We start from the raw sequence: 27,232 nt of genomic DNA on the forward strand, positions 1-27,232 counted from the left end.
GAGATTTGCAGCACTCATCTTGCAGTTACTGGTTTATTTCAATTAATGTAATTACCTTCAGCTCCATCCATGTTGTCACAAATGACAGGATTTCAATCTGTTTTACAGCTGAATGTATTCCGCTGGGTCTGTATCCCACATTATCCTTATCCATCCATCCGCTGATGGGCACGTCACTTGGTTCCATTTCTTGGCTATTATGAGTAGTGCTGCAGTGAACATTGGAGTGCAGATGTCTCTTTGATGTACTGATTTCATTTCCTTTGGATATATACGCAGAAGTGGAGTTTCTGGATCATATGGGAGTTCTATTTTTAATTTTTGAGGAATCTCCATACTGTTTTCCATAATGGAGGTAGTAATTTGCATTCCCAACCACAGTGTACAAGGGTTCCCTTTCCTCCACATCAGCACTTGCTGTCTTTTGTCTTTTTGATAGTAGCCATTCTTATAGAAGTGAGTTGATATCTCATTGTGGTTTTGATTTGCATTTCCCTGTTTATTAGTGATGCTGAACACTTTTTTTGTATACTTGGCCATTTGTGTGGAATAAAGAACAGCAGTTGTGGAATAAATGGGGTGGGTGAAAAAGCAGAGAACACTGTGGGCATGAAAATAGGAGAGAAGGTAGTTGTCCAGATGGTTAGTGTTTTGAATAAAGCTGATTGAATGTCAGTCCTGGGAACCACAGATAGAATTAAGTAGCCCAGGCTCCTAAATTGATCTGATAGAGTGATCATCTCTGCAGCTTGATTATCTGTTTCTGTGATTTAGAGAAATGTTAATGAAGAGCTAGTGCTTAGGGCTGGGAACACAGTTCGATTCGTTGGTGGGGTTAGTTTCCTAGCATGCAAACCTCACTCTGAATGGTAAAACTAACGCCATTAGGATCCACACTCAAAGGCCCTGTCTGTAAAGTCCCCACTGTTTGGTGGCAGTTTTGAGGTAGAGTAGGAACACTTAGCGTTAGCAGTGGCCCAGATATGAGCACCAGCCATGACACTGGGCTCTGTGCTATTGCAGAACGATCTTATTCTGGAACGCCTGTTTCTTCCTATTGTTTGCTTTACCTGGGGCAGGGTGCCGGGGTATACAGGCTGCTGCGCAGCTCTCTGTGTGAGCACAGTACATCCAGTTTGCTGCAGACTGCCATAAGAGATCTGACCTTTAAAAAAGAAATCCAGTCAACTTCTTAGCAACTTCACACATTTCTTTGTTACATCTTTAATCTTTGATTTAATTTCTTTTCCACCTGCAGCTGTCACATGAATGAGAACTGGCATTTTTTTTTTCAACCAATTGAAGCACGTAGGAGTCTTTGTGTGCTTGCAGGAAACCAGCGAATCCATCATGTTTTCCGTGGCCCAAGTGTCCTTTCTTCTATTTTAGACCTGTCCATACTAGTGGAAATGTAACTGGAACCAATCTGACGATAAAACCAAGGCCCTTCAGACGAGATCGCATAGGAGGAATCCCTGCTTCCAAATGAAGACACCACATTCAGAGTTTCTACTTATTCAAAGGTACTGAGGCACAGTTTTACTGAACTTGACTTGTTGGTAGTGATTTTATGATGTTGATTTCTGGATGTAGGTTTTATAAGTTTAAATGTTCTCACATGTTAGAGTGTTTAGCTTTTAAAAACAGTTCACTGCTCCCCAAGTCCTGCCTCACTCCACTTTCCCCAAAACCCAGCAGAGAAAAAAATTTTGATTTTGGAAGATATGTTTCTTCTAACTAACAAAATCTGTCAATGATAAGAAAGAGGTTGAAGATTGGGATGCAGTAAGCTAGCACTGAAGCAGATGTATCCTGAGAGTCCTACGCACACCTGCATTCCAGGACTAAGAGAAATGAGCTAGGGGAATCATCATGGCTACACAGTGAGACCCTGTTTCCACAGGAAAAAACTAACCACCAAATCCAGCAGCCTACCAGGGCCTACCAGAGTGAGGCCTTTAGTAGTAGTCATTCTGCGGTTCAGTTGGAAACTTTTTTCTTTTCTCGTAAACTCGCTGTTAAGGATTTTCTATACAGCAGAAGTGTCACTGTTATTCCCGTGGTACCTTTGGACCTGATGGACTAGTTTCACTTGGAAGAGAAAGACGAGATATATAATTAGAGTCAAGTGACTCTGCTGAAACATAGGGTCGATCCCTACTTTAAAGAATGCATAAGACAAATAAAACCAAAAAGGAAATATAATGGCAGAGGAGACGAACACAGCAGTCGTTACTTAGATTTTTAGAATACATACAAATTATAAACAGGGGAGAGTTATTTATGTCTTTTGTTTAAAAACTAAATGTTTGGTTTTTCACTATATCTTTCTACGTGGATGGAAAGAATGCATGTTGGGGTAGGCAAAGATGATTGATTTCCAAGTTTTTTTTTTTTTTTACAGAAATTTAGAAAACAGTATTTTGTTAGAATATAAAGGTAAAAAACTGAGAATAATATATCTCATTATTAGATCCATATTTTTGTTTTTTTTTTTAAGAAAATATGGGGGGCTGGAGAGATGGCTCAGTGGTAGGAGCACCGACTGCTCTTCCAGAGGTCCTGAGTTCAATTCCCAGCAACCACAGGGTGGCTTACAGCCATCTATAATGTGATCTGGTGCCCTCTTCTGGTGGGCAGGTGTACATGCAGGCAGAGCACTGTATACATAATGCTAATATGCTGTTGTTTAGGGACAGTGAGAGGACAGGTGGGTGAGGGAACCTGCCACCAAGACTGACCACCTGAGTCAGAAGGGAGAAGTGACTGCCTCCAGTTGTTCTCTTGACCTCCACGTACAAGCCGTGGCATTCGTGTGCACATGCACACGTACAAAGTATAAAAAAAAAAAAAGAAAGAAAATATGGAAAACAGTATATTAAAAAGAATGAGAAGCTGCCATGCTGTGGTAATCCTAAACTTGCTTAGCTGTAAAAGGTTTCCTCCTAGAAGAGGATGGTGCAATCGATTACTTCCTTAAAAAGAAGTTAGCTCATATCAGGTAGAAGTGTGTTGTTGCCTTAGTAACAAGCTTTACAATGTCACTGGCATCTAGTAGATTGATACAGTGTACTTTTCCAAGTTTATTTTGTGTGTGCAAGTCATTTTGAATAAAAAATAAATAATGAGTAAATATATGATGACTTGTCTTACTATTAGAACCACCATGCTTAATTTTTTTTAGATATGACATTTCTTCTTTATTAATATCAGCTGGATGCCCAAGCTTTACACAAAACAAAACAGAACTGTTTTTACATTTGCAGAGAGATGTAGGTTACTATAGAACGTCATTAGGGATGGTGCTGAAGACATAGGTATCTTGGAATGGCCACCCTGGGGCCAGCAAGACTGAATACACATCTGAAACCAGCTATGTGTGACCATAAAATCATAGGGTAGGTTCTCCTTCTAAGTGGTACAGTTCAGTTCTTTCTGAGAACTTACCAATAGACAAGATTTGAGTTTAGGAAATTGTGACCATTTGAATTTGTTTGCTAATTGGTTGCGGATGCTATGATTCTGCTTCTGAAAGTTCTCCGTAGTTTAAAATAGATTGCTTAAATTCTTGTTGAAAATTTTGAATTCAATTTCACATACTTCCCCAATATTGCAAGGTCCTGTAGGGTAATGCCCTATTCATATTTGTTTCCTCTTTTGAAAATAAAGAGAATTGAAAGTTTTATAATACCTTTGAACTGTATTCGCTGACAGTAGTTTAGAGAAGTTTAGATATTGAGATTAATGGGATTGATTGTGCTGCTTGGGTGGAGTCCATTAAAGTGAAATCAGGAAAACTTGAGAGAATGAGTAAGGCCCCAGAAAATATACTAGAGTATGTGCTCTTTATTACAGCGTAACGAACACCAGGTTAACTTTTTAAATTGTTTTGTCTTGACTGAGGAAAGGGTTGGAAACAGATTTTAGAGAAGTCGGTGAGGAAGGTCTAGGCCTGTGCTGCGCTGTTGCTGCCGCAGCAGGGAAGGAAGGGCACAGGCTTCTGAGCTTCTTTCTTGACACTCTGGGAAACATTTCATGCTTCTTAGGTCTTTATAATAATAATTAGCATTTGGACTTGTGATTAAAAAAGATGAAATGTGTGCATAAAACAACACAAATGGGTTTAGAGTGATAGTAAGGATTATGATTACTAAAACCAGAATGCCTTACTACTAGAGTATCTAGAAGTTTCCTTTTCATAGAAAAACAAAACTCAGTACACACAAAGAATGAGAAGCTTGTAAAACCAGTTTCAAAGTTAATGATAAATATTATGCTTGGAGAGAAAGTAAAATGAGCTTTTGGCAAAAATGTCTTATCAAAGGCATACCATCTGGAAAAGCAATTACTGTCATGCGTTTGCTAGTGAGTATTTTGTTTTTTTGGTAGAAGGTAAGCTCTGATATTCAGAGCGCATACCAACACTTCACTTAGGTGTTGCTGGTTAGCGTTGAAGATACAAACAAGCTCTTGTTTGTATCTTGTTTTTATTGGTTGATTTATTTTAAAACCATTTATAGCTCAGAGAAGCTGCATTTTTTTCCTTCAGCACAGACTACAAAAAGACTACGAGAAGCTACATGAAAGAGTGTCTTGGGCCATTGATTACTAGAGAGTACACCATATCAGTTTATGCCTGCTGTTTTCCAGGGATGGAATTAGTAATCAATAATGTATTTTCCAATCATGATTGAAAAAAGTAAAAATTTTGGCTGTAAGCAGTGTCCCATATCTATTCAGAAATTGTAAAGAACTAAATGCTCAGCAACTATAGAATTATATTTTGCCACAGTATTGTCTGCTGTTTACACAAGGGAAAGTTTTTACATGTTTGTAAGTTATATTTTGGTAAAATTGAATAAATATTTATTTGCAAATCATAATTTTATTTCTTTTATTTCACGGGGCCTGATCTAGTATTTCAAGTAGTCTCAAATTAGAGTTTCATTAATATCACAAGTTTCTATGTTAAAAATGATATACATACATATATATGTATATATATTTTTTTAAAGGTCTGATTTATATCACAGAATAACTCAATTTCTAAGAGTTTCACTGTTTGCCTATATTTAATTATTTTATCAAGTTATAAAAACAAATAAGGGAATTAAAAAATTCCTAGAGACAAGTGACAGTGGCAAAGCCAGTTCACCTGATCCTTTGGGATACAGCCAGGTCACTTCTAGGAAGGGAGTGTAGCTGAAAAGGTGCAGGGTTATTGAAGAAGATGCCCAACTTTAACTTCTGAACTCTGCACACACACGCACGCACGCACGCATATATCCACACAAACATAAATAAACACTTTAAAGAAAGAAGTCAAGTGAACTTAAGTAACTGAATAATCATACCATAAGACCTCAGTAAAAGAACAAGGCAAAATCCAAATTAGTAGACAAACACAAATAATAAAAATGAGGTGTAATTGATAAAATAATAGACTGACTAAAAAAGGAAGAATGAATGAAACAAAGAATTTGAAAAAAATAATGTGATCAGCAAACCTGTAGTTAAATTAACCAAAGACCCAGATTGATAAAATTAGAGATGAAAAAGGAGACGCTAGGACATATTCTACTGAAATCCATAGTTCAATTAGAGATTTTTTGAAAACCTATATTTTTTAAAAAAGCAAGCAAGCAAACAAACAAACAAACAAAAAACCTGGAAAGCTTGGACATAGATGACTTACTAAAATGAAATGAAGAGGCCATATACAAACAATTTGCAAGCCGTGGAATGAAGCAGTGATAAAGAGCAAAAGTGCAGGGCAGCTGTGCTCACTGCGGAATTCTATCAGACCTTTCAACTAACACCAGATGGAATGTATCTCAACTTAATAGAGGATATAGATGAGAAACCTATGCCAACATTATACTAAGTGTGGAGAACCCCAGAAGCGTTTCCTTTAAAGTTGGGAATGAGACAAGGCTGCCCAACTCTCTACATCCTTATTTAATATATTTACAGTCTTAGCTAGAACAGTAAGTCAAACCAAAGAAATAAAAGATACAAATAGAAAACGAAGCAGTTGAAATATCCCCACTTGTAAACACACAAAAGACTGCAAAAAAGTACCATCGAACGCTTAGATCTCACCGGGTGTGGTGGTACATGCCTTTGGGAGGCAGAGGCAAGTGGCTCTCTTGAGTTTGAGGCCAGCCTGGTCTATAGAGAGAGTTCCAGAGCAGGATAAAAACAAATCAATATTGATAGCCCATCTACCAATAAATAACAAGCATGCCAATGAAGAAAGCAGAACAGTCCTAGTTACAGAAGACTGGAGGTGGGGGTGGGGCAGAGCAGAAAGGGTAACATTGAAGAAGATACTAGAAGGTCTAGAGACATCCCAATTCTTGGATTAGCAGAATTAATATTGTGAGAATGGCTATATTATTAAAAATGATCTAAGAGTCAGTATAGTCAAAATTCCCATGATATTCTCTCCAGTAGGAAAAAAGCTATCCTAAGATTCATATGGCAGTACAAAAGAGCATCAATAGCTAAAGCCGTCCTTTGCTAAAGGAGCAGTTTTGGAGGTATCATCAAATTAAAATTTCGAGTTATACTACAGAACCATCATGTCAAAAACAGCATGGTAATGGCACAGAACCAGACATGTAGACCAGTGTAATAAAATAAGACGTCTAGGAATAAACACACACAGCTACAACTATCTGATTTTTGACAAAGGTGCCCAGACCATACACTGAAGAAAGATAGCCTCTTCAACAGAATCTGATGTGTCCATATGTAAAACAATAAAACCATATTCCTGTCTTTGGCCCTGTATAGAAATCAACTCAACATGGATATAAGGCTTTAATTGAAAACTTGACGCTGAAGTTGGTCAGGGAAAAGCAAAGCCTTTCTGAATAGGACTCTCAGAGTTCACAATGAGGCAGCAAGAGTGGGCACATGAGCAAGACAAAACCACCCTGCTCCTCAGCAGAGACTCAGCCCGCCCATCCGCAGAGGAGACTTCCAGCTGTACATCTGACAGAGTCTAGGGCCTAGAAAGCCCAAGAAACACAAGGCATTAAGGGAAATGATTTAAGTAATAAATGTGTGAATGAAAGAACAGAAATTTCTCAAAAGAAGTACAAATGGCCGCATAAATATATAAGGAAATGTTTGCCACATTGAACCACCAAGAAAATGCAAATCAAAATTATATTGAATATTCATTCTTATCCCAGTTGGAATGACTATCAATCAAGAAAACAAATACTGACGAGAATGTGGGGAGCAGGGCTTGTGGAAGGAAACTGTTGGTGAGGCTATTAATTTTAGGTGCAGCCACCATGGAAATTGGTAGGGAAGTTGCTCAAAAGACTTAAATTAGAAGTGCATTATGATCCAGCTACGGCACGCCTGGGTGTGTACGAATGGGAACCCAAGTAAGCAGACAGGAGAGAGCCCCGGGTGTCACGTTTTCTGTTCACAATAACCTAGGTGCTCTTCAACAGGCGAATGACATGATGGTATTAGCAGGAAAACGGGCAGCAATGGAGATCATCATATTAAATGAAATAAGCCAGGGTCAAAATGTCAAGTGTCATATGTTTTTTCTCATATGCAGAATCTATGCTAAAGGGTGTGCGTGTATGACAGGGAAGAAGGAGGAGACCATTTGAACAGAGGGAAAGACCAGTGTGGGAGGCATGAGAAGGTGGTGAGCAGAGAGAATTATATGCATGTAACATAATAGAACCCACGTGTTATACACTGAATATACTCATAAGGAAAGAAAAACAATAAAATTGTAGTTTAGCATTAAAATACTTTCTATAACCAAAGGCAAACAAAGAGTAGAAATCTTTGTCTTCCAATCAGATTAAAGCATTTAATATGCTTTAAATTTTTCTTAACTCAACAGAATACTGGAAGTAGATATAAATGAAAAATCTTGCTTAACATCTTATTTCGGGTTCCATCATAATAGCCAATCTAACGATAGAGATGATTTTTAATTAAAAGTTTTTACCTTAGTAAAAATTAATGATAAAAAAGAAACAGGCTGAAGAAGATTGGTTTGCATCTCAAACTGATTCCAATCTGTGTTCATAAACATTTTGCAATGAGGCTATCAAAAACAAACAAACAAAACAAATAGGGGTTTGGCAAAACAATCTAGATGCAGGAGCAGTGGGCTCTGGCTGGTCAAGGATGAGACGGTTTGCACATTGCTAAGCATAGCAGTACAATGGGTCACATTGACTGCGCTTACATGTAGGTTCCTAAGATGCTTATAAACATACAAATAAACCACCATGTCTACTTTTGCTTGAAGTATACTTAGGAACCAGCTATACTTCAGGGTAGCCACATAGTTGGCAGCTGAGAGGAAGCTTTTCTCAGGGATGTTTTAGTAAATGAAGAAAGAAAGGGTGATAGAACAGACCTCGCCATTTTAGAACAAATTCCTGATCCTTAGCAAAAGTCACCACTGGCTGCTGGCATTACAGGACGGTTTAGTGGGCATTTACAGTACAACCTTCCTGTGAAGTAACTGTGCCTCCAAATTAAATTTGAACCCAAATCTGATCAAGTCTCTACTTCTAACGGCTATTTTATTGGAATAGGGAAATATATGAAATGATACACTGGATATTTCCAGCAAAATACATGTCCTTGGTACATAGGCTTTACCCCCAACAATAAAGTATGAGTAAAAGGAGGAACAGAAGAGAAAACATTAGGCTATTGGCAATGTTTGAACTTTTAGATGGTCCAGGTTTTGTCCATAAATGTCTATGACACAATCATGGAAATTTGAATACTGATTGGATATTTGATATTCAAGAACTATCCTTAGTTCTAAATGTGATAATAATAGTATACAGTATGTTTGCAAGGTCCTTATATTTTGGGGGACACATTGAAATATTCATGGGTGCAAGGGATTTGATTCACTATTATTTAGCAAGAAGATTAGTGAGATTTGATATATGACGATTGGTCATTGTTTATGTTAGGGGTTTACGACTGGAACAGTGTACTGGTTGAAGGGGGTAAGGGGTAGTGTACAAGTTTCTCAAAATTCATCCTGTAAGTGAAAGGTCCAAAAATTAGTCTTTGTTCAGTTATGTTCATTTAGCAATGAGCTGAATTTTTAATTCAAATAATTTCTTAAGTATTCAGTAAAGAAGATATTTCTCACAAAGGACAGATTGGCTGTGTGGTATTTATTATTTAAGGCTCTATTCTAAGCACTTTATGCAGATTGAGTCACTAGACTCTCAACAACTCCGATGAAAAGATGCTAACTGCCAAAAGTTAATTATCTGCTGTACATGAGGCTGGACTTACCCCCAGGGCCTCCAGCCTTGCAGTCTGCTGCTTCTCTAGTTTTGCATCTCTCTTTGTAACTTTTTAATTCTAATGACATATTTTTAATTATTATACTTAATTATTTTTATATTTGTTTTTTCAGTATACTGGTTGATGAGGCCAATTTTAAAAGAGCAGTTTTCATTGTAATTTTTATTTTGGAACCTGTCTTAATACTTAAGAGAACACAGAGGTCTGTTGAGTTTACTCCTTTATTACTACAAGGAACTGATTAACAGACTAAGAATTAGTTGAGTATGTAGCAGAAAAATCAGAGAGTCAAGTGTGCTGTAGCAGCATCTATAGTTTCAAAAATATGTATTTCCTTGTTAATCTGTAATTTGTGGCTCATTTTACTTCAATTACTTGTTGGTTTTATCGGTTCTACTTGGTGAATTTCTTTGTGCCTCTATAACATTACACCTCCTCCCCATAATGCCCACACCTATTACATGATTTCGTCCTACTTGACATTTTATTGGCTACTTAAGATAAAATAAGCCAATCTACTTACTACAGTGTTTAGCACATCCAATATGTATTTAGTAAATATACCTCTCCATTCAAGAAACAACTACATACCAGTGTTTAAAAATTGTTCTTTATCCTTTAATGTTTAAAACTGTAAAAGAAAAAAATGTCTTATGAGTTAAGAAGTCCTAGGCCTGGGCATGTAGGGAAACTCTGAAGATGTGTGATGGTGATTTTAATGCATAATTGCTATGATCTGTATAAAGGATGCAAAAAAAGGGGGGGCCACTAGTGGAGTGGGATGCCAGAAGAATACTTGCCTATTGGCAGGAGGGGGGCACTTCAGGAGGAAATCCGGCTCTTCCCAGCTGGCTACAAAGGGCAGCATAAGATGCTGATGAGATGGTTGAGCTTTATGAGAGGAGGCACATAGGCTCTGAGAAAGGAAAATTTTGATTTCATCCACAAGAGAGAAGAGGTGGGTCACAGGGTCACATTACAGACAGCCTTTTCCTGAAGTGTCTTGAACGTGGCTCTGATGACCTGGCGTCACTAACTAAAAGTCGTGTTGTTTTTCTGTGCATCACCACCCTCCTCCCTGCAGCTTACCTGCACCTGTCTTTGTGTAGTAGTGGATCAGAGAGACCTGCAAATGTATCTTTAATGGTATTTTTGAAAAATGCAATTAAACACCCCCAAACTGAAGATTGTAAAGAATAACTTCTTTCAAACCCCAGCGTATACCGTTATAATTCTGGAGTGGTAGCATGGCTTTTGAAATTGTATATAAAAAAGGCTTTACTCCTGGGGCATAGGTCAGTGTTTCTGATGTCAAGCTTATGACTTTAGCGTATTTTTTTTTAATCTGTTAACAGATATTTTGAGAGAACAGATGAAATGTTCTCCTGACAGAGTCTGGACTCTACAGAGCCAGAGTCTAACGCACAAGAATGAGCACTCGTGAGGGTGTTTAGTTCACCTTCTGTCGGTTGCTGAGGATGCGGCATGAAAGATGATCCCACGTGGAGTGTGGCTGTGTGGTTCAGGGTGTGAGCTGCAGGGAGGGTGAGAAGAAAGAGAGCCACTAAGAGTGGAACAGAAAGATGATAGCTGGTATTTAGTTATTGCCACTTCACCTTTGAGAGGGAGTGTCTGTACGCCACCCAGGCTGACTCAGAACTGGGCCCAAGTGATGCTTGTGTCTCAGCCTTCTGAATAGACCATAGGCGCCCCATGCCACCATGCTTGACGGACACTATGTGTCTTAAGATGCCATCCCAATTTCCATATGCGGTGCAAGTTACTGTCTCTTCTCTGTTTTATGTAAGAGGAAACGGCTGCAGGAAGGCTTACTTAGAAGTTACACGTCTCAGAGTAGACTAGGATTTACCCATCTCTTTGCCTTGGGATGAAACAGAGTTTGAAGATCAGGTTGTTGAATAATAGGTTGGTTTTTTTTGTTTTGTTTTTTTTTAAGTGCAAACAAACTGCAGGGAATTTAGGTTTCAGAAAACAAAGGACTTGGTTCACTGCTTCAATTTAAGGTTTTGATACAGTGGGGCTGCTAGAAAGCTATTACAGTCACAAATAACACTAGTTGTATGGTACTTAAACAAGAAAGAGCATGCTTTTAACATGCTTTTCACTAGTCAAACTAAATTTTTTAGCTTTAAAAAACCATTTTATTGGTGTCTGTCAGTTGCACAGAATAATGGGCTTTATACTGTGACAGTTTTACATTCATTAGTGTGCTTCAGTCATGCTCTGGTTACAGGAAGGATGCTTTATTGATTTTGACAGTAGTGGGTTTTGTTTCTAGTGCATATTTGTGCATTTGTGTGTCTGGTACTGTGGAGCACACCATAGGTAAGTTCTATATGACTGAGGTATACCCTTAGCCCATGGAATTTGACATGGCATGAAAATTTAAATATTTTATCACTTTAATTTCCTCAAATAAAAATGAACATAGATTTGGGTGGCTCTCAGTGACAGAGTCTTGCCTAGTATGTGCAAGACCTTATACTCAACCTCTACACCACAAAAATAGAATAAGATGGAGAACTTTAGCATGGGAACACATAATATACTATTACATTTTGAAATTCAAAGCTTTTTTTGAGAGTCTTTTACTGGCTGGCAGGGTGCTTCGGTGTGTAGAAGTACTGCATTCTCCTGGACCCACGTGGGGGAAGGAAAGAACTGAGTGCTGCAGGCTGTTTGGTGACCTTCCCACTGCGCTGTGGGTGTAAAGCACCATCGCACATTAATGAGTAAATGTAAGACATGTTTTTAATAGATCCTAAGAGGCTGACCTCAAACTCAGAATCCTGCTGCCTTAGTCTACCAAGTACTAAGGATGACACCATATGGCTTTGTGTGTGTTAATATAAGTGTGTGTGTGTGTGTGTGTGTGTGCACATGTGCATGTTAGTATAAGTGTGTCTGTGTTCATGCATGTGTTCATGCACACGTGTGTATTACTATGTGTATGTATTAGTGTGTTAGTATGAATGTGTGTATATGTGGGTATATAGGATGGAGGCTGATGTTCGGTACCTGCCTTAGTAACCATCCACCTTATTAATTAATTAATTTGTTTATTTTTGAGGCAAGGTCTCTCACTGAACCTGGAGGTCTTTGATCTGTGTATACTGGCTAGCCTACAGGGACCCACAGGTTTCCCTGAAACACCCTTTCCAGTACTGGGGTTACAGATGCTCAGTGCCACTGCCTTTACACAGGTTTTGGGGTCCATGGTATGTGGCAGTCACTTCACTTTTTATTTATTTAGTTTTGGCTTTTCAAGACAGTTTTTTTCTGGGTAGCCCTGGCTGTTCTGGACTTGCTTTGTACACCAGGCTGGCTTTGAACTCACAGAGATCCACCTGCCTCCCAAGTGCTGGGATTAAAGGTGTGTGCCACCCCCACCCCCTACTCTTGACTTTTTTAAATTTTAATTTTATTAATTTATTCAGATTACAATGCAATTGTTATCCCATCACTTGTATCCTCCCATTCCTCCCTCCCTCCTGCTTTCACCCTATTCCCCTCCCCTAGGTCTATGACCCAGGGGGACCTCCTCCCCCACTATATGGTCGTAGCCTATCAAGTCTTATCTTGGTAGCCTACTTATTCTTTCTTTGAGTCACCAAGCTTCCCCACCAAGGGGAGGTGGTCAAATATGGGGCACCAGAGTTCATGTCATAGTCTCCACATAACTGTGGAGAATGTCCTTTCCATTGGCTAGATCAGAGTAGGGGTTCGATGTTTACTACTTGTATTGTCCTTGGTTGGTGCAATAGTTTGAGCAGAATCCGCATGGGCCCCAATCCACCTGTCTTGACTTTTTTTTGAATTAAAAATTTCTTATATTAAGAAGTACTTTTTTCCTGTTTCAAATCTAGTGAAGTATACATAAAATTAAGTTAGGTACAAAATTCAGAATTGCTTTTCTTTTCATACTTAATAGATAATTTTCAAGATTTTTAGATGCATGTCTATGCATGTACCTGCATGTGTTTATGTTCACTGTGTGCATGCAGATGCCCTTGGAGGCCAAAAGAGGGCATCAGATCCCCTGGAACTGGAGTTACAGGCAGCTGTGAGTTGCCTCATGCTGGGACCAAACCCCAAGTTCTTGCTAAGCCATCTCTCCAGCCCCTCTATAGATGGATTTATTGCTCGGAAGGATTGCAACCCTTAAGAAGTACAACTGATAGTGCAGTCTTAGTTGCTTAGTCAGGTTCCATTTTAATTTGAGATTAAAGATGCTTTTCCACTTGACTGTGGAACAGGGAAAAAAAAAAAAGCTCCAAACAGCAACAAAACAAACAGGACAACTTACTAAATTCTAGAAAATGAACAAAACTGAAAATATATAACATTTTTTCTAACTATAACAGAAGTTTTAAAATGTTTAACTCTGGGCTGGAGAGATGGCTCAGGAGTTAAGAGCACTGTCTGCTCTTCCAGAGGTCCTGAGTTCAATTCCCAGCAACCACATGGTGGCTCACAACCATCTATAATGTAACCTGGTACCTTCTTCTGGCCTGCAGGTGTACATGTGCATAGAGCTCTCATATATACATAAAGTAAATAAATAATTTTTAAAAATGTTTAACTCTAATAATTTGGAAAAACCAGATATTTTTTAAATAACTACTTAATAATAGAAAAAAATTATTTAGTAAGCTGTAATATAACTTATGCTAAGACCAATGCAGTGCTTAAAGTAAACTTCATAATCATAATTGAATGTACTAATGGTAAAGAAAAAATAAACTAAACTAAATTAAAACTAAACATGCAGTTTCAGAATTCAGTAAAATGACCAAAACTCAGCAAAATAAAGAATACTGAGTAGAAAAGGTACTAATAATAAGATAATAAGGCAAACTAAGAACAAAGGAGTGGCAAGACAGAAGCCACAGAAATAAATAGGATTTGAGGTTAAAAAAAAAAAAGATATTACTAGGGAAAAATGTTGAAAACCAAAAGAGATTACAAAAAAATTAGAATTTTTAAGAAGTTGTGAAAGGGAATACTATTAATTTTATGCCAATTTACATGAAATCTTTAAAGTTATTAGGAGATACTCAAATTTGAAAGAAGGAAAAAAGGAAGGAGAGAGAACAAAATAAATCTGGGTAAACTAAAATCATAAGAGGAAGTTAAAGGGATTTTCATCCTAAGTTGATTCTAGGGTCAGATTGTTTTGCCAGTGAATTCTTTCATACTTTCAAGAAATATATAATGTCTATGATGAAAAATACTCTACTGATGTTAAAAAAAGATGAAAATATACCCAGTTAATGCTATAAAATTATTCTGAAAAAATACAGGGAAGTTTTTAATTTTGGGGGGTTTGTTTGTTTTTGGTTTTGTTTTTGTTTTGTTTTTGAGATAGGATCTCTTGTAACACAAGCTGTTCTTTAATTGCCTATGTAGCTGAGGCTGGCCTTGAACTCTTGGATCTTCCTGCTTACCCCTCCCAGGCTCTTAGATTATTGGTATGCTCCAAGTATACCAGGATCAGTGATTTCGTTTCCTGGGGAGCCTTATTTTTCTTCTTAGCTCACTCAAGTAGTCAAGACAAGTCAGCTCTGTAGCATGCGCTAGATGGAGCTCACTGGGGACCTGACAAGGAATAGCAAGAAAACAAGCAAACAAGGTAAGTGCTTCTGGAAAATGCCCTGAAGACAGTGCAATGTGGCACAGTTAATGACTAGAGGGCTCTAATGACATGGCTTTTGAGATAAAATATGAAGGGGGAGAAAGGAAGAGAAAAAAGTGGGACCATACTCTACTACAAAAGGCCCTCACAGCATGTGAGATGTTGACTAGTATAGGTGAGGTCTTTTCTTTGTGTGTGCATGTGTGCATGTGCAGCGTATGCACATGTGTATGGAGGTCAGATATTGTCCCCTGTAGCTCTCTACCTTATTTTTTAAGACAGTGTCTCAAAATTTGGTAGACTGGATAACCAACAAGCCCCAGATAGCCTCCTGTCTCTGCGCTCCAGCACTGGCGCTTCAGGCACACACTGCCACGCCTGCGTTTCTGTGTGGGTTCTGGGGATCTGAATTCAGTCCCTCATGCTTGCTTGGCAAACACTGTACTGGGTCGGCCATCTCCCAACCCCCTTGATGAGTTTTAGTGAGTGTGTCTTACCTGGTCCACATAGTGAGGTCCAGGATAGCCAGAGCTGCGTAGAGAGGGCCTATCTCAAAACAACAACAAAAAACCAGATGTTGTTCATTTGAAGTCTCAGCTTTTTGGTTGTCTAATCTGAGGGGGTGCACTGGATCCCTGTTACTTTTTCATGGCAATTTGTGGAAATTCATGATCATCTTTCCCATTTTCCCCTCCATGCGGGCTAAGATGTGAACCTAATCAAGAAGCAGAAAATTAGTGACCAGTGTGGCCCAGCCCCGAACAAGTCACTATACCACCCAAGACTCAGGAAAAATTGTGAAGAAGGGACAGGAAGTATTAAGAACCAGAATATAGGTGAAAGGCTACAAAATGCCATTCCCCAGACTTCACATAACTCCTATAATCATTAACTCACATCAGCTAGAGTTACAATACAGGGCCCACATTAACTCACATCAGCTAGAGTTACAATACAGGGCCCACATAGGCCCTGTCAAGCCATATAGGCAGTCAGTCAAGGAATGGGGAGGGGTCCATAGCCTCTGCACTATTGGCTATTCATTTACCCCTGAACTATTGGCTACTCAATAGATTCCAGGAGCGAGGAATTACTGTCTTCAGTTGCTTACCCTCTGCAGAGCCCACCAGGGTTCACTGCTCCAAGTTCAGGCACTGGTCCTGCTCAATCTTCGTAGGTCATAAAATCAAATGAATAGGCATGAGCTATCTGGAGAGATTTGTAAAGAGAGGAAAGGGTCAACAAGTGTGCTAGGGAGGTAAGAGGCGAGAATGGTCACTATGCAAAGCATACATATGTAAAATTGTTTTTAAAAATTAAAATACAAAACTATGTGGACCTAAGAAAGAGAGGTCAGAAGAGCAGTTGGCAAGTTCTCAGTGTTTTAGGTAGTGACTTACCTGTAGCTGACTAATGGAAATCTGGTTTTCTATGCCTCAAGCCCTTGAACAATAATAAGCAAATGGCCCAGGCCTGGGGATGGGGTGCAGAGCAGTGTGCGCAGTGGTCCAGCTCTTGATTACCTTGCACAAGACTCAGATTCAGTCCCCAGGATGTACACATAGACAAATGCACAAATAGGATACTTTGCCCTTGGTCAGTTACTACGCGGTCTTTGAAAGTTCTTACTACTTTTGCTTTTTGCTGACTTAAGACCCATATTCATTAGCTTTCTCCTCAGCTATTTTTATATGCTTTTCTCCATCTGCAATTTATGAGGTTTTCTTGATGGTGTTTTTTGCTACTCTGTTACTTTGCTGGTGATCAGTCATTTTCCAGTTGGGATGAATTTTCATCACTCCTCATGTATTTTTTTTCCTGTGCCACAATAATTTGATCTTTATGCATTGTGTCATTGATTTTGTAAGCTTCCTCTTTGCGCATGTTATTCTCAAAGAAGAAATGAATGAACAGATGAGTAACTGAATAAGTGTAGATAAATATAATACAGGTCATTTGTTCAATTCTCCTATTAATCATAGGCGACATAGATTTAATATTGATTACTAGTGCTACTTGTCAACTTGGGAGACAAACTTCTGGGCATGCTTGTGGGTGGGTGTCTTGACTGGTAGGTAACGCTGGAAAACTCACCTAAAGTGTGGGTGGAACACTGCCTGGACAGGAGATTCTAAAATGTATAAGATGGAGGAAACTAGCTGAGCGCATGCTTGCATTTCCTCCTCTGTTTCCTGATTATGGATCCTCAAGCCCTTGCTACCTTACCTTCTTGCCAGGGTGGACTGTACATTGAACTGTGAGTTAAAATAACCCCTTTCTTCTTTAAGCTTCATGTGTCGAGAGAGTATTTTCTCACAGCAACAGGAGAAGCGATAGGTATTAATAAGTGAGGTCCTTATCAGGAAAGTGGGACAGAGAGGAGGACATCCTATTGGGACTCTAGGTGAGAGAAGCATGGGAGAATGGGGAAATAGAAGGATCCAGAGGGTCCTAGAAACCTACAAGAACATTATGACGGGCGAATCTGGGCCCAGGGGTTCTGCTCAAACTATGGCACCAGCCAAGGACAATATGTGCAGTAAACATCAAACTCCTACCCAGATCTAGCCAATGGACAGGATATTCTCCACAGTTGAGTGGGGAGTGGGGACTGACTTTCACACGAACTCTGGTGCCCCATATTTGGCCATGCCTCCCTGAGGCCTGGTGGCACTCAGAGGAAGGATAGCAGGTTACCAAGAAGAGACTTGATACCCTATGATCATATACAGAGGGAGGAGGTCCCCCTCAGTCACAGACATAGGGGAGGGGAGTAGGGCGAAAGTGGGAGGGAGGGAGGAATGGGAGGATACAAGGGATGGGATAACAATTGAGATGTAATATGAATGAATTAATAAAAAATAAAAGTAAAAAAAAAAAAGAAGAAGTGAGGTCCTCTTTCTCCACATCCTCACAAGATGAGACTTGATAGCGTATGACCATATAGTGGGGGAGGAGGTCCCCCTCGGTCTTAGACCTAGGGAAGGGGAATAAGGTGAGAGCGGGAGGGAGGGATGAATGGGAGGATACAAGGGATGGGATAACAATTTAGTTGTAATCTGAATAAATTAATAAAATTAAAATTAAATTAAAAAAAAAGAACTACAGGGGGAAACAAATCCATTAAGATGAAAAAGAAAGGAAGGAAGAAAAAGAAAGAAGTGAGGTCATGTGATAAGCCTGGCCTGTGCTTCTTAGGCCTTTGGAACTGGTTTGTGAGAGAAACGGGGAAGAGTTTGGAACTTTGGGTTAGAAAAGCCATTGAATACTATAACCAGTTTCTCCCCTCCCCCGCCCCCCACTCTAATGAGAGCTTAGAAGACAAGAATGCTGAGGCAGACACAGACAGGCGAGGCCTTGATGCTTGACGTTTTGGAGAACAAGGGTTCTATCAGGAACCAGGGTCATTTGCATGATAGCTTGGCCAAGAATTTGGTTTCATTCTGCCCGTGTCATAAGACTGTGAATAAAATTGAATTTAAAGATAGTTAACTAAAATTTGACAGGAAATTCAGGACAGGTAAGCATTCCGGTTGCTTCTGAGAAAGCAGCTGTAATATTTAAAGAGGTAGTGTTATTGGAGGAGAAGCCTTTTCTGCCGCCCTGGGATGGTAAGTGTCCTGGGGCTCCATCTTGTTTATCTTCAGATTCCTCTGAAGGAAACAAGCCTAAACTGAAGGGGTTCTCACTTCTCAAAGCAACTGCCTGTGACAGTGCTTTAGCAGAGTGGGCACACACAGTGCTCTGTCATCTCTGGTCCACATCTCTAGCTGACTACAGAACCAAGCATCGTTGGTGTGGTACCGCTTTTTGTAGCATCAGTGATGGGAGGTTGAGGGGTCATGGAGTCTTGCTTCTGCTGTGGCTTCAGAAAGCAGCCGAGGCCAATAAGAAACAGGATTGGAGTCCCTGCCAAGGAGAGACCGCTGTGTGGAGCTGTGGATGTGAAGCCCACGTTGCCGTAGAGACACCAGGATAGTTGAGGTGTCAGCACCATGGGCTACCCACCAAGAAGAGCTGAAGACACGGCGTGTAAAAGAGAGACCCTATGTGCTACTCCAGGCTGCAGAGCTGGAGGGTAGGATTAGATTACTCAAGCTCTTTAGAGCCCTGCCAATTTTATCACAAGCCCCAGATGTTGGACATGGCGCTTAGGATGTGGTGTTTGCCTGCTGTGCTTTGGACTTGCTTTGATCTGATCATTCGTGGTTATCGTCTGATCTCTTTTGGAGTAAGGTTGCTTCCAAGCAGCTTCAAGCTCCTGCTGCCTTGACTGCCCTGCCGTGATAGACTGTACTTGAACTTTCTGCTAAAATACGCCTTTCTTCCTTTTGTCAGAGTGTTTAATACACCAACAGGAAAAGAAAATATGATGACTATATATGTTTTTAAAGGCCAGGCTTAAAAGCAATATTTAAAAGATTTGCTGACAGCAGTGTATACTCATCCACATAACCATCCTCGTTGGAACCCTAAGGTTAAGTTTAGCCCTTTTTCACATTTGGACAGGCCACTTTCCATCACCTGTGTTTGCTTTACTAGTTTCTCCACACATTATAATTTTCTGGATGAATTTCAGTAATATGGGAAGTTCTTGGAATTTAACTGCTTTTCTTTTTTTGGCTAAAATCACAGTTTCAATTTTCTATAGAGAAAGCATGAGTTAAATAGCTTCTTTTTTCAGTCAGCTGGAAATTTCTAACAGATTGGTATCCAGCACTTGGGGGATAGTACTTGATAAAATGCAGATTGGTGACACCAATATCTTGCAACTGTGATAATTCTGTGGTCTATTTTGAGAAACTGCGCAATTTCTAGGGCCTTTAATTGCCTGTGCTTGGCTTACAACAGGAACTTTTGCATCACAATAGCTTTTTATTTTAGTGCTTTATCATGATTCAGTCTTTCTGAAAACTGTTTCAAGTAAATCAGGCTTTCAAATTAAGATGAAATTCAGCTGCATGTGAGTTTACCTGAGCTCTTAACTAGCTGTGGTCCTAGTTAGACATAACGAAGGGGAAGTGCTTCCCACAAGGTCACAGCTCTTAAGTAGCTGTGGTCCTAGATAGATAAACACAACGAAGGGCAAGTCCTTCCCACAGGCTCACACACAGAAAATAGTAATTTTGTATTACAGCACACTCTTTCACTTGTCTACTAGTTAGGTTTTTTTGAATTTTAATTCTGAGATTAGCACCTAATATGTTATTTAAGAAAAATACTTCTCTTTAGATTTGAGGCAACATCATTTAGGGATTAATTACAATAAGCATAAGATCTGTCAATGGTATAATTGCTTCCGTTTCAAGATAATCAAATAGCATTAGAAAATGTAGTGTTGAGCCTGTCCATATACTGCCCATGGCTGTGTTATGGTTAACTTTGAAAATTGAAAAGCTAGGAGAACTGTAAAAAAATCAAGACTCTAAGGCACAAAAATTGTAAAATGGTAATTGTACAAAATGAAGCATGTTTTATAAAGAAATTATTATAATTAAAACTTTTAAAAAGGATTAACAAATGTAACCTTAAATTTTTACTGTTATATAAAAATATTCTAGCAAGCATGGGACATTCCCATAGGACAACATAGAACAAATAGACATAAGGAAACGAGTTGAACCTTATTGGAAATTTAAACAATAATAATTTTTTTCTTACTGAGCAACAATAAGAGATCTATAGGGAACCGAATAGTTCACATTGCTTTTTGATATTGGAACAGCTCATCTGGAAGCAATATGGTAGTACATGTCTCACAAGCCATACACATATCCACGACGATGGATCTAATGATACTGCTTTTGGGAATTGACCCTAAGTAAACAATCCAGGAGACAACAAAGCTGTGTGAGAACTATATTCACAATAGTAGTACTTTAAGAGTAAACGCTAAAGATGATCTATTTAATTAGCAGCAGCAAATTTGATGCCATAGTTCATATTGCTTACATGGAAGTGTAGGTGCTGTTGCGACAGAGATGACGTCATTTTTGTTCTCTGCTGTTAAGCCAATGCCAAGAACAGCTTGAAGTAAAGTGGTTACTCAACAACTACTTAGGATTGATTTTAAGATCAACAAAGCCATGGAATAATGTGGAGATTTTTTTTTCCTAATTAACACATATGATGAAGCCAGTGTGGTGGAGCACACCTATAATCCCAGCACTTGGGAGGCAGGGGCAGGCGGATCAGAGTGTTGTGTGTTTGAGGCCAGCCTGGTCTACAAAGCAAGTCCAGGACAACCACGGCTACACACAGAAAACCTGTCTTGAAAGAAACCAAACCAAAGCAAAGCAAAAAAAAAAAAAGTGAAAATTTTGTTTTTTAAAATAAGGTCTCATGTAACTCAGGCTGGCATCAAACTCAATATGTAGCCAGAGATAGCCTAACTTTTGATTTTCCTTTTTTCACCTTTCAAGTGCTAGGATTGTAGACTTGTACCCCTACATCTGACTCAGAACCCTTTTAAGAAACTTACTGGGAGAGATGGGGAACAAACATGTAATTTGGTAGATTTTTTTTTTTTTTTGAGGAATTTGAAGTAGGCTTTGGAAGTTTGGTAGGCTCTGGATCCCCTGGTGAGCCTGGAGGTGGGAAAGGCAATTCAGACAAGAGCAGGAGCAGCCTGGCAGGGAGAACTGGCTGGAGAACAAGGGAGGAGACGTGGGCACAGATGAGGGCGGGGCTCTGAGTGGGCTCGCAAGTCAGTCTGCTTAGTAGGACATCATTCCTCGGTACTGGAAGTCTCGGAGGTTTGTCAAACAGAATTAATATCAAAAGAGCTACATAATTCCAAGAGTTAGTCTGGCTTAGACATGGACACCGGACTAGGAGCTAAGTGTCATGTGTTGGGAGTACGTTAGCGCTTCATGTGAGTTGTTTCAGTGGCAGCTGTAATGCTGTGGTCCTCATTTTAAACTAAGAATAGAGTTCTGGCCACCTATGTTTTTGGACAAATATTTTTGTTAATTCTAAAAGATGAATTTTGTTTTGGGAAATGATAGTATTATAGCCAATTAAAAAGCAATATAGGAATTATACTGATAACTTTAAGATAACTTACAAAATGTTTATTGACAAAATAAACCTGAGTTATGAACTGTGCATTGATTTTACCCAACAAAGGTGTGAATCTTTTCATTTGCTTCTTAAAATCTTCTGTCTCTTCACTGAAGACAGAAGAACACAGCCAGCTGTCATTGTTTTGTCAAGTATATTGCTAAAATATGTTTGCAAAATTATAATCCTTCGGTGAGGAATCCAGTTTAAATTTTTTAAATTATAAACTGAAGCTCAGGTTTCCCTTTAAAGCTTTTGGAGAAGCTGGCTTGTTTCTCCAGCCCCTGACATGTTAGCAGCAGTTGGGTGGTGAGAAGTGACATTTATGAAGCAGGCTGGTGTGCTGAATTAGGATCCTGAAATTTATTTGAAATGAACTAAGAAGAGATTTTAAAGAAAAGCCAATTTGTTTCCCATCATTGTGTAAAACTAATTCCTCATTGTTTATGAAATGGAAAACCATCATAAATTATCTTTAGATAAATATATACAGACATTTAAAAATGACATTCTATAAGCAGTTGCACAGTGTTTCTAAACGCTTGTTAAAATTCAGGGTGTGGTGTTGCACGCCTTTAGTCTCAGCCCTCAGAAAGGCAGAGGGAGGGAGATCACTGTGAGTTCAAGGTCAGCCTGGTCTACAAAGCAAGTGTAGGATAGCCAAGGCTACACAAAGAAACCCTATCTCAAAAAACACATAAACAAACAAACAAACAAAATCAGAATTTTAAAAATTAAATGAGAACTTTGTACTATCAAATGGTGAGTTTTTAAGTGAATTAACTATGCAGTTAAGTTGTTTGAATAGTAGTTTAGAAGAATATGCCGAGGGCCTACAAAACTATTGTATCTCAGAGCTAGGTGCTGAGTTGAGGTTTACAGAGTAGGCTACCCGAGTCATGAGACAGAGCGGTTTACTCATCCAGCATGACCATTTGCTGTTCGTGCCAGATGTTGTATTTGTGCACATGTATAAGGCGTGATAAGGATTATGTTAGTCCTTAATGTTTATAAACTGCGTAACAGATTTTGAGATGAAAGTGGTTGTAGTTTGTCACACGAACATAGAGATTACTTGGAGATGTACAAGAGGAGAGAAGAGTTAGTGCTCTGCAGAGAAGGTGCGGGAGCCACAGCGTTAGCGATGAATAAGAGCACGCTCTGGCCCGGGAGATGGCTTTGTTAGTAAAGTGCCTGCCACACAGGCATGCGATTGAATTCAGATTCCCCATGTAAAAGCCTGGCTCAGTGGCACACATTCGTAACTTCTCAGCGTTGGGAAGTGGTGCAGGAGGCAGGAGAATACTTGGAGCTAGCTCATTGTGAGTTCCAGCTGAGAGCTTCCCTAGGGAGAAACCCTGTCTCAAATACTAAGGCAAAAAGATCAGTGAAGACACCCAATATTGACTTCTGGCCTGAATGTGGATGCACACACAGTACACATGCACCACCCCCAGAATACACACATGTACGCACGCACACACACATTCTCTCTCTCTCCCTCTCTCTCTCTCTCTCTCTTCTTGGAGAAGAGGAAGAAAGATGTGTAGAGTTGGAGGAAAGTAAATACATATGTATTTTGATTTCTTTAATTGGTACACAGAGAATAAAACTGTCATTAACCAAAGCACTTTTCATTGAAGTCATTGAGGACTTTGTATATACTGAAGCTGAAGTTGTCTAGATTATAAAGAATCATGAAGACATTTGGTGAGATAACAGCAGTGTTCATGGTAGTGATCATATAAGGTGCAGTTTCTGTTTGTTTAAAGCTCGTCTGTTCATTTAAACTGGGCACATTTATTGTGTGTTAACTTATCTCAATAATATTAAAATGGTGTGTGAAATCACATTTCTTTTAAATTAGCACTTTAAGAAATGAGTTCCCAAGGAAGTAGTTTTCAGTTATCCATTACCAAATAAAAAATCAGGCATAAATTATATGTCAGAGGCCAGAATCTCTAAACTCCAGGCTTTTATAGAACAGACTTTTTAGTGGAAGAGACAGATATTAAAGAGGAAAAATACTAGCCAGGTGTGTGGTGGCTCATGCCTGTAATCCTAGAACTCGGGAGGCAGAGGCAGGCGGATCACTGTGAGTTTGAGGCCAGCCTGGTCTACAAAGTGAGCCCAGGACAGCCAAGGCTACACAGAGAAACTCTGTCTCAGCGGGAAAAAGGAAAGGAAAGGAAAAGGAGAAAACCTTAATATCAGGTACTTAAGTGTTGTGAAGAAAACTAGACAGATTGGTGTGCCACCAGCCCACTTGTGGAAAGGAGGAGTCATCATCCTTCTTAAGGAGACCAGCTGAAGCCTCAGTGAGTCAACACGGCTCTGGCTCACTGGCCATGTTCCTTTAATCTGATGGACCCTGAACTCACTGTAATTTGAAGAGCTATGGCGCTTACAGTTATGGTTATTACACAGAATCTAATGCTGGAAATGAAAACAATGAACCAACAGAGTGGGATGTGGGAGGTAAGGATGGAGGGTCAGCTTTGTAAAGTGAGTCGGGCAGTAGACACAGTCCATTCTCTTTCTGCTCCTTTTGGAACTTAGAAGACAAAACTGTTACATTTTCGCCGATTGTTCCCCACTTCCCTATGGTTCCATTGATTGTTTTTCTATTTAGATTTGATTGATTCTATTGATCTGTCTTCAAGTTCACTATTCATTCCTCATGCACCTTCCTTTGCTAAACAGTTAGTCCTGTGGGGTTAATTTTGAATATTGTATTTTTACTTCTAAAATATCCATTTGTTAATATATTCTGTTCCTTTGCTAAAGCTGTGTGTTTTCCATCTGTTTCAGCTGTTTTCATAATTGTTTTCTGGAACACTTTACTGACGCTGCTCTAAAATCCTTGCCAGATAATTCAGATATCTGCATTATCTTGGTATTGATATTTGCTAATTTTCTCACTTAATTAATTTTAATTAATTAATTTTTCAGAAATGGTTTTATTTTTTCATAATGAGATTATTATAAAGACAAACTAGGAAGATATAACTAAAGAAGGAAATAAAATCAATTGAGCTGTGTAAGTTCAGTGTTTTTCTCTGTAAAGCAGAAATAATACCGACTATTGGGACTTATTGTAAAGATTTTTACCTAAGGACATATGTATAATATATCCAGCCCTATACAAAGAGCATGACAAATGTTCAGAAAATATTCAATTTGCTTTTCCTTTTCTGATCATAGCATTTTGAAATTATTACCTATCAACATAGCATTTCAAGGGAAACCTCTCTTTAAAGAAAATCTTTACATTTTTGCCCCACCTGTTCTCTACGTTGTGTTTTTAAAATACATCTCTTCCTTTCTTTCTTTCTTTCTTTCTTTCTTTCTTTCTTTTTTATTTTTACAGGTTTTTTTTCTACTTGTTTCTTACTTAACAGGCTTGAATCTGTTTTCCATCAATAACCTGAGGTTGTTTGTTTGTTTGTTAGGGGCTTTCATTTTAATACGGATGACAGTCCAGTATGATTTCAGTATTCCAGCCTTTCTGGGCCAAATCCTAGATTCTGTCCTACACTTTCTCCTAATTAAAAGTTTTAACAAAACTTGTCTGTGTTAAATACATTTCTTGACGTTGGCTTAGCTTTTCCAGGGGAATAAACCCTTTTGTTGTTAAACCTGGCTTTGCATTCATATGCAAGGAAAATGGAGTGTGATTGTACTTATATTTCATATCTTACAGAAGCATTGACTCCAAGAATGTTATACATCTAAGAGTGTGAACTGTGAAAGCGTCCAGCCTCAGGAGCAAAGCATAGAAAGCAAACCCTCACAGCGTAGGCACAGGAAGGAGCTCAGACAGGCCACAGCAGTGTGACCCACTAGAGAAGAATGGCAGATTGGGCTCCATAAAAAGTAAAAGCTTTTGCTGTAAAAGACCCTGTTTAGAGAATGAAAATACAATCTCCAAACTGAAAAGTATTTGCGAATGACATGCCCAGTAAAGGACTTGTATCAAGCTTATACAAAGAACTCTTGAAATACTACAGTAAAGAAACACCAAATTTAAAAATGAACAAAACAGGGATTTAAGAGATGGTTAAGTCAGTAAATGCTTTCTGTGCAAATGTGAGGTCTGAATTTGGATCCTAACACCCATTTAAAAGACTGGGTGTGATGATCCTGGTGCTGGGAGGTGGAAAGACAGGAGGACCCCTGCAGCTTGCTGAGAAGCCACCCTAGCCAAGTCATGTGGTTCTAGGTTCAGTGAGAGACCCTATCTCAAGAACTCACAGGGTAATCGGAAACTAATTCCCACGTTGCCCTCCACAAAGATAATCTACACAGACATGACATGTGCAAACACATACATACAAAATTAGTAAAACACATAAATATTTCAGCAAAGGTTGGTAAAGAATCTTGGTTGAAAAAATATTAGAAACCATCAACCCTTGCAGTCCTTCCACTGCCTTAGGGAAATTCAGGTTAAACCCACAATAAGATACTACTAAACAACTATTTACATAACTAACACAGGAAATCATGTCTGTATCAGGGTCATCCCAGAGACAGAAACTCTCATACAGGACTGGAAACAATGAAAATATTGCATATGTATAATTATTTCATTAATTAGTACTGGAACAAATTTACACTCTCAGATAAGTTGCAAATACAGGACAAGATTTTCATATATTCCACTTTCCCCTAATGGTAACAGTTGACTAGAACAGTCAACACTGGTGCATTATTTTTAATTAAGCACTGTATCAGTGTTTATGTCAGTTCCATTCACAATCACACATACTGAAAGCAACCAAATGGTTTTGAAAGGATGAAATGATAAAGTTGGTGTATTTATAATTTGTGACTAAGCAATGAAACATGTACCAGCTTGGGTCTTTAGAGGCATTGTGGTGGGTGAGCAAAGGTGGCTCCAGGCGGCTTTTATAAGCCCCTTCTGATGGAGAGCAGGTATAAGTTAGGCATTTTAGGGGGTATGAGTTATAACATATGAGGAAATCTTAGTTTTATGGGGTAGGTGAGTATAGAAATTGCAATTTTCACATAGTGGTAGTTTTTAATTTCTATGTACACATTTATATTCATAGAACTATACTCAAAAAAGTTGCTTACTGCACAATCACTTAGAAAACACTGTTCAAAAGTAAAGCTAACATAAGAAATTTGACATACTTGAAATAGAATAGCAAAAATGATATG

General features: G+C 38.9%; 1 protein-coding gene across 7 annotated transcripts in view; it reads left to right on the forward strand.

Annotated features, from left to right (window-relative positions):
- The window catches only part of NCOA1 (nuclear receptor coactivator 1), a 220,557-nt gene that overhangs the window by 65,674 nt on the left and 127,651 nt on the right, over positions 1-27,232 (forward strand). For all 7 annotated transcript variants that reach the window (XM_084793407.1, XM_084793411.1, XM_084793409.1 and 4 more), the window contains one exon: positions 1,390-1,523. The gene's annotated coding sequence lies outside the window, so the exon portion shown is untranslated. The remainder of the gene's footprint in view (positions 1-1,389; positions 1,524-27,232) is intronic.

The sequence above is a fragment of the Acomys minous genome, assembly GCF_964271855.1.
Source record: "Acomys minous genome assembly, chromosome: 8".
Classification (NCBI taxonomy): Eukaryota; Metazoa; Chordata; class Mammalia; order Rodentia; family Muridae; genus Acomys; species Acomys minous.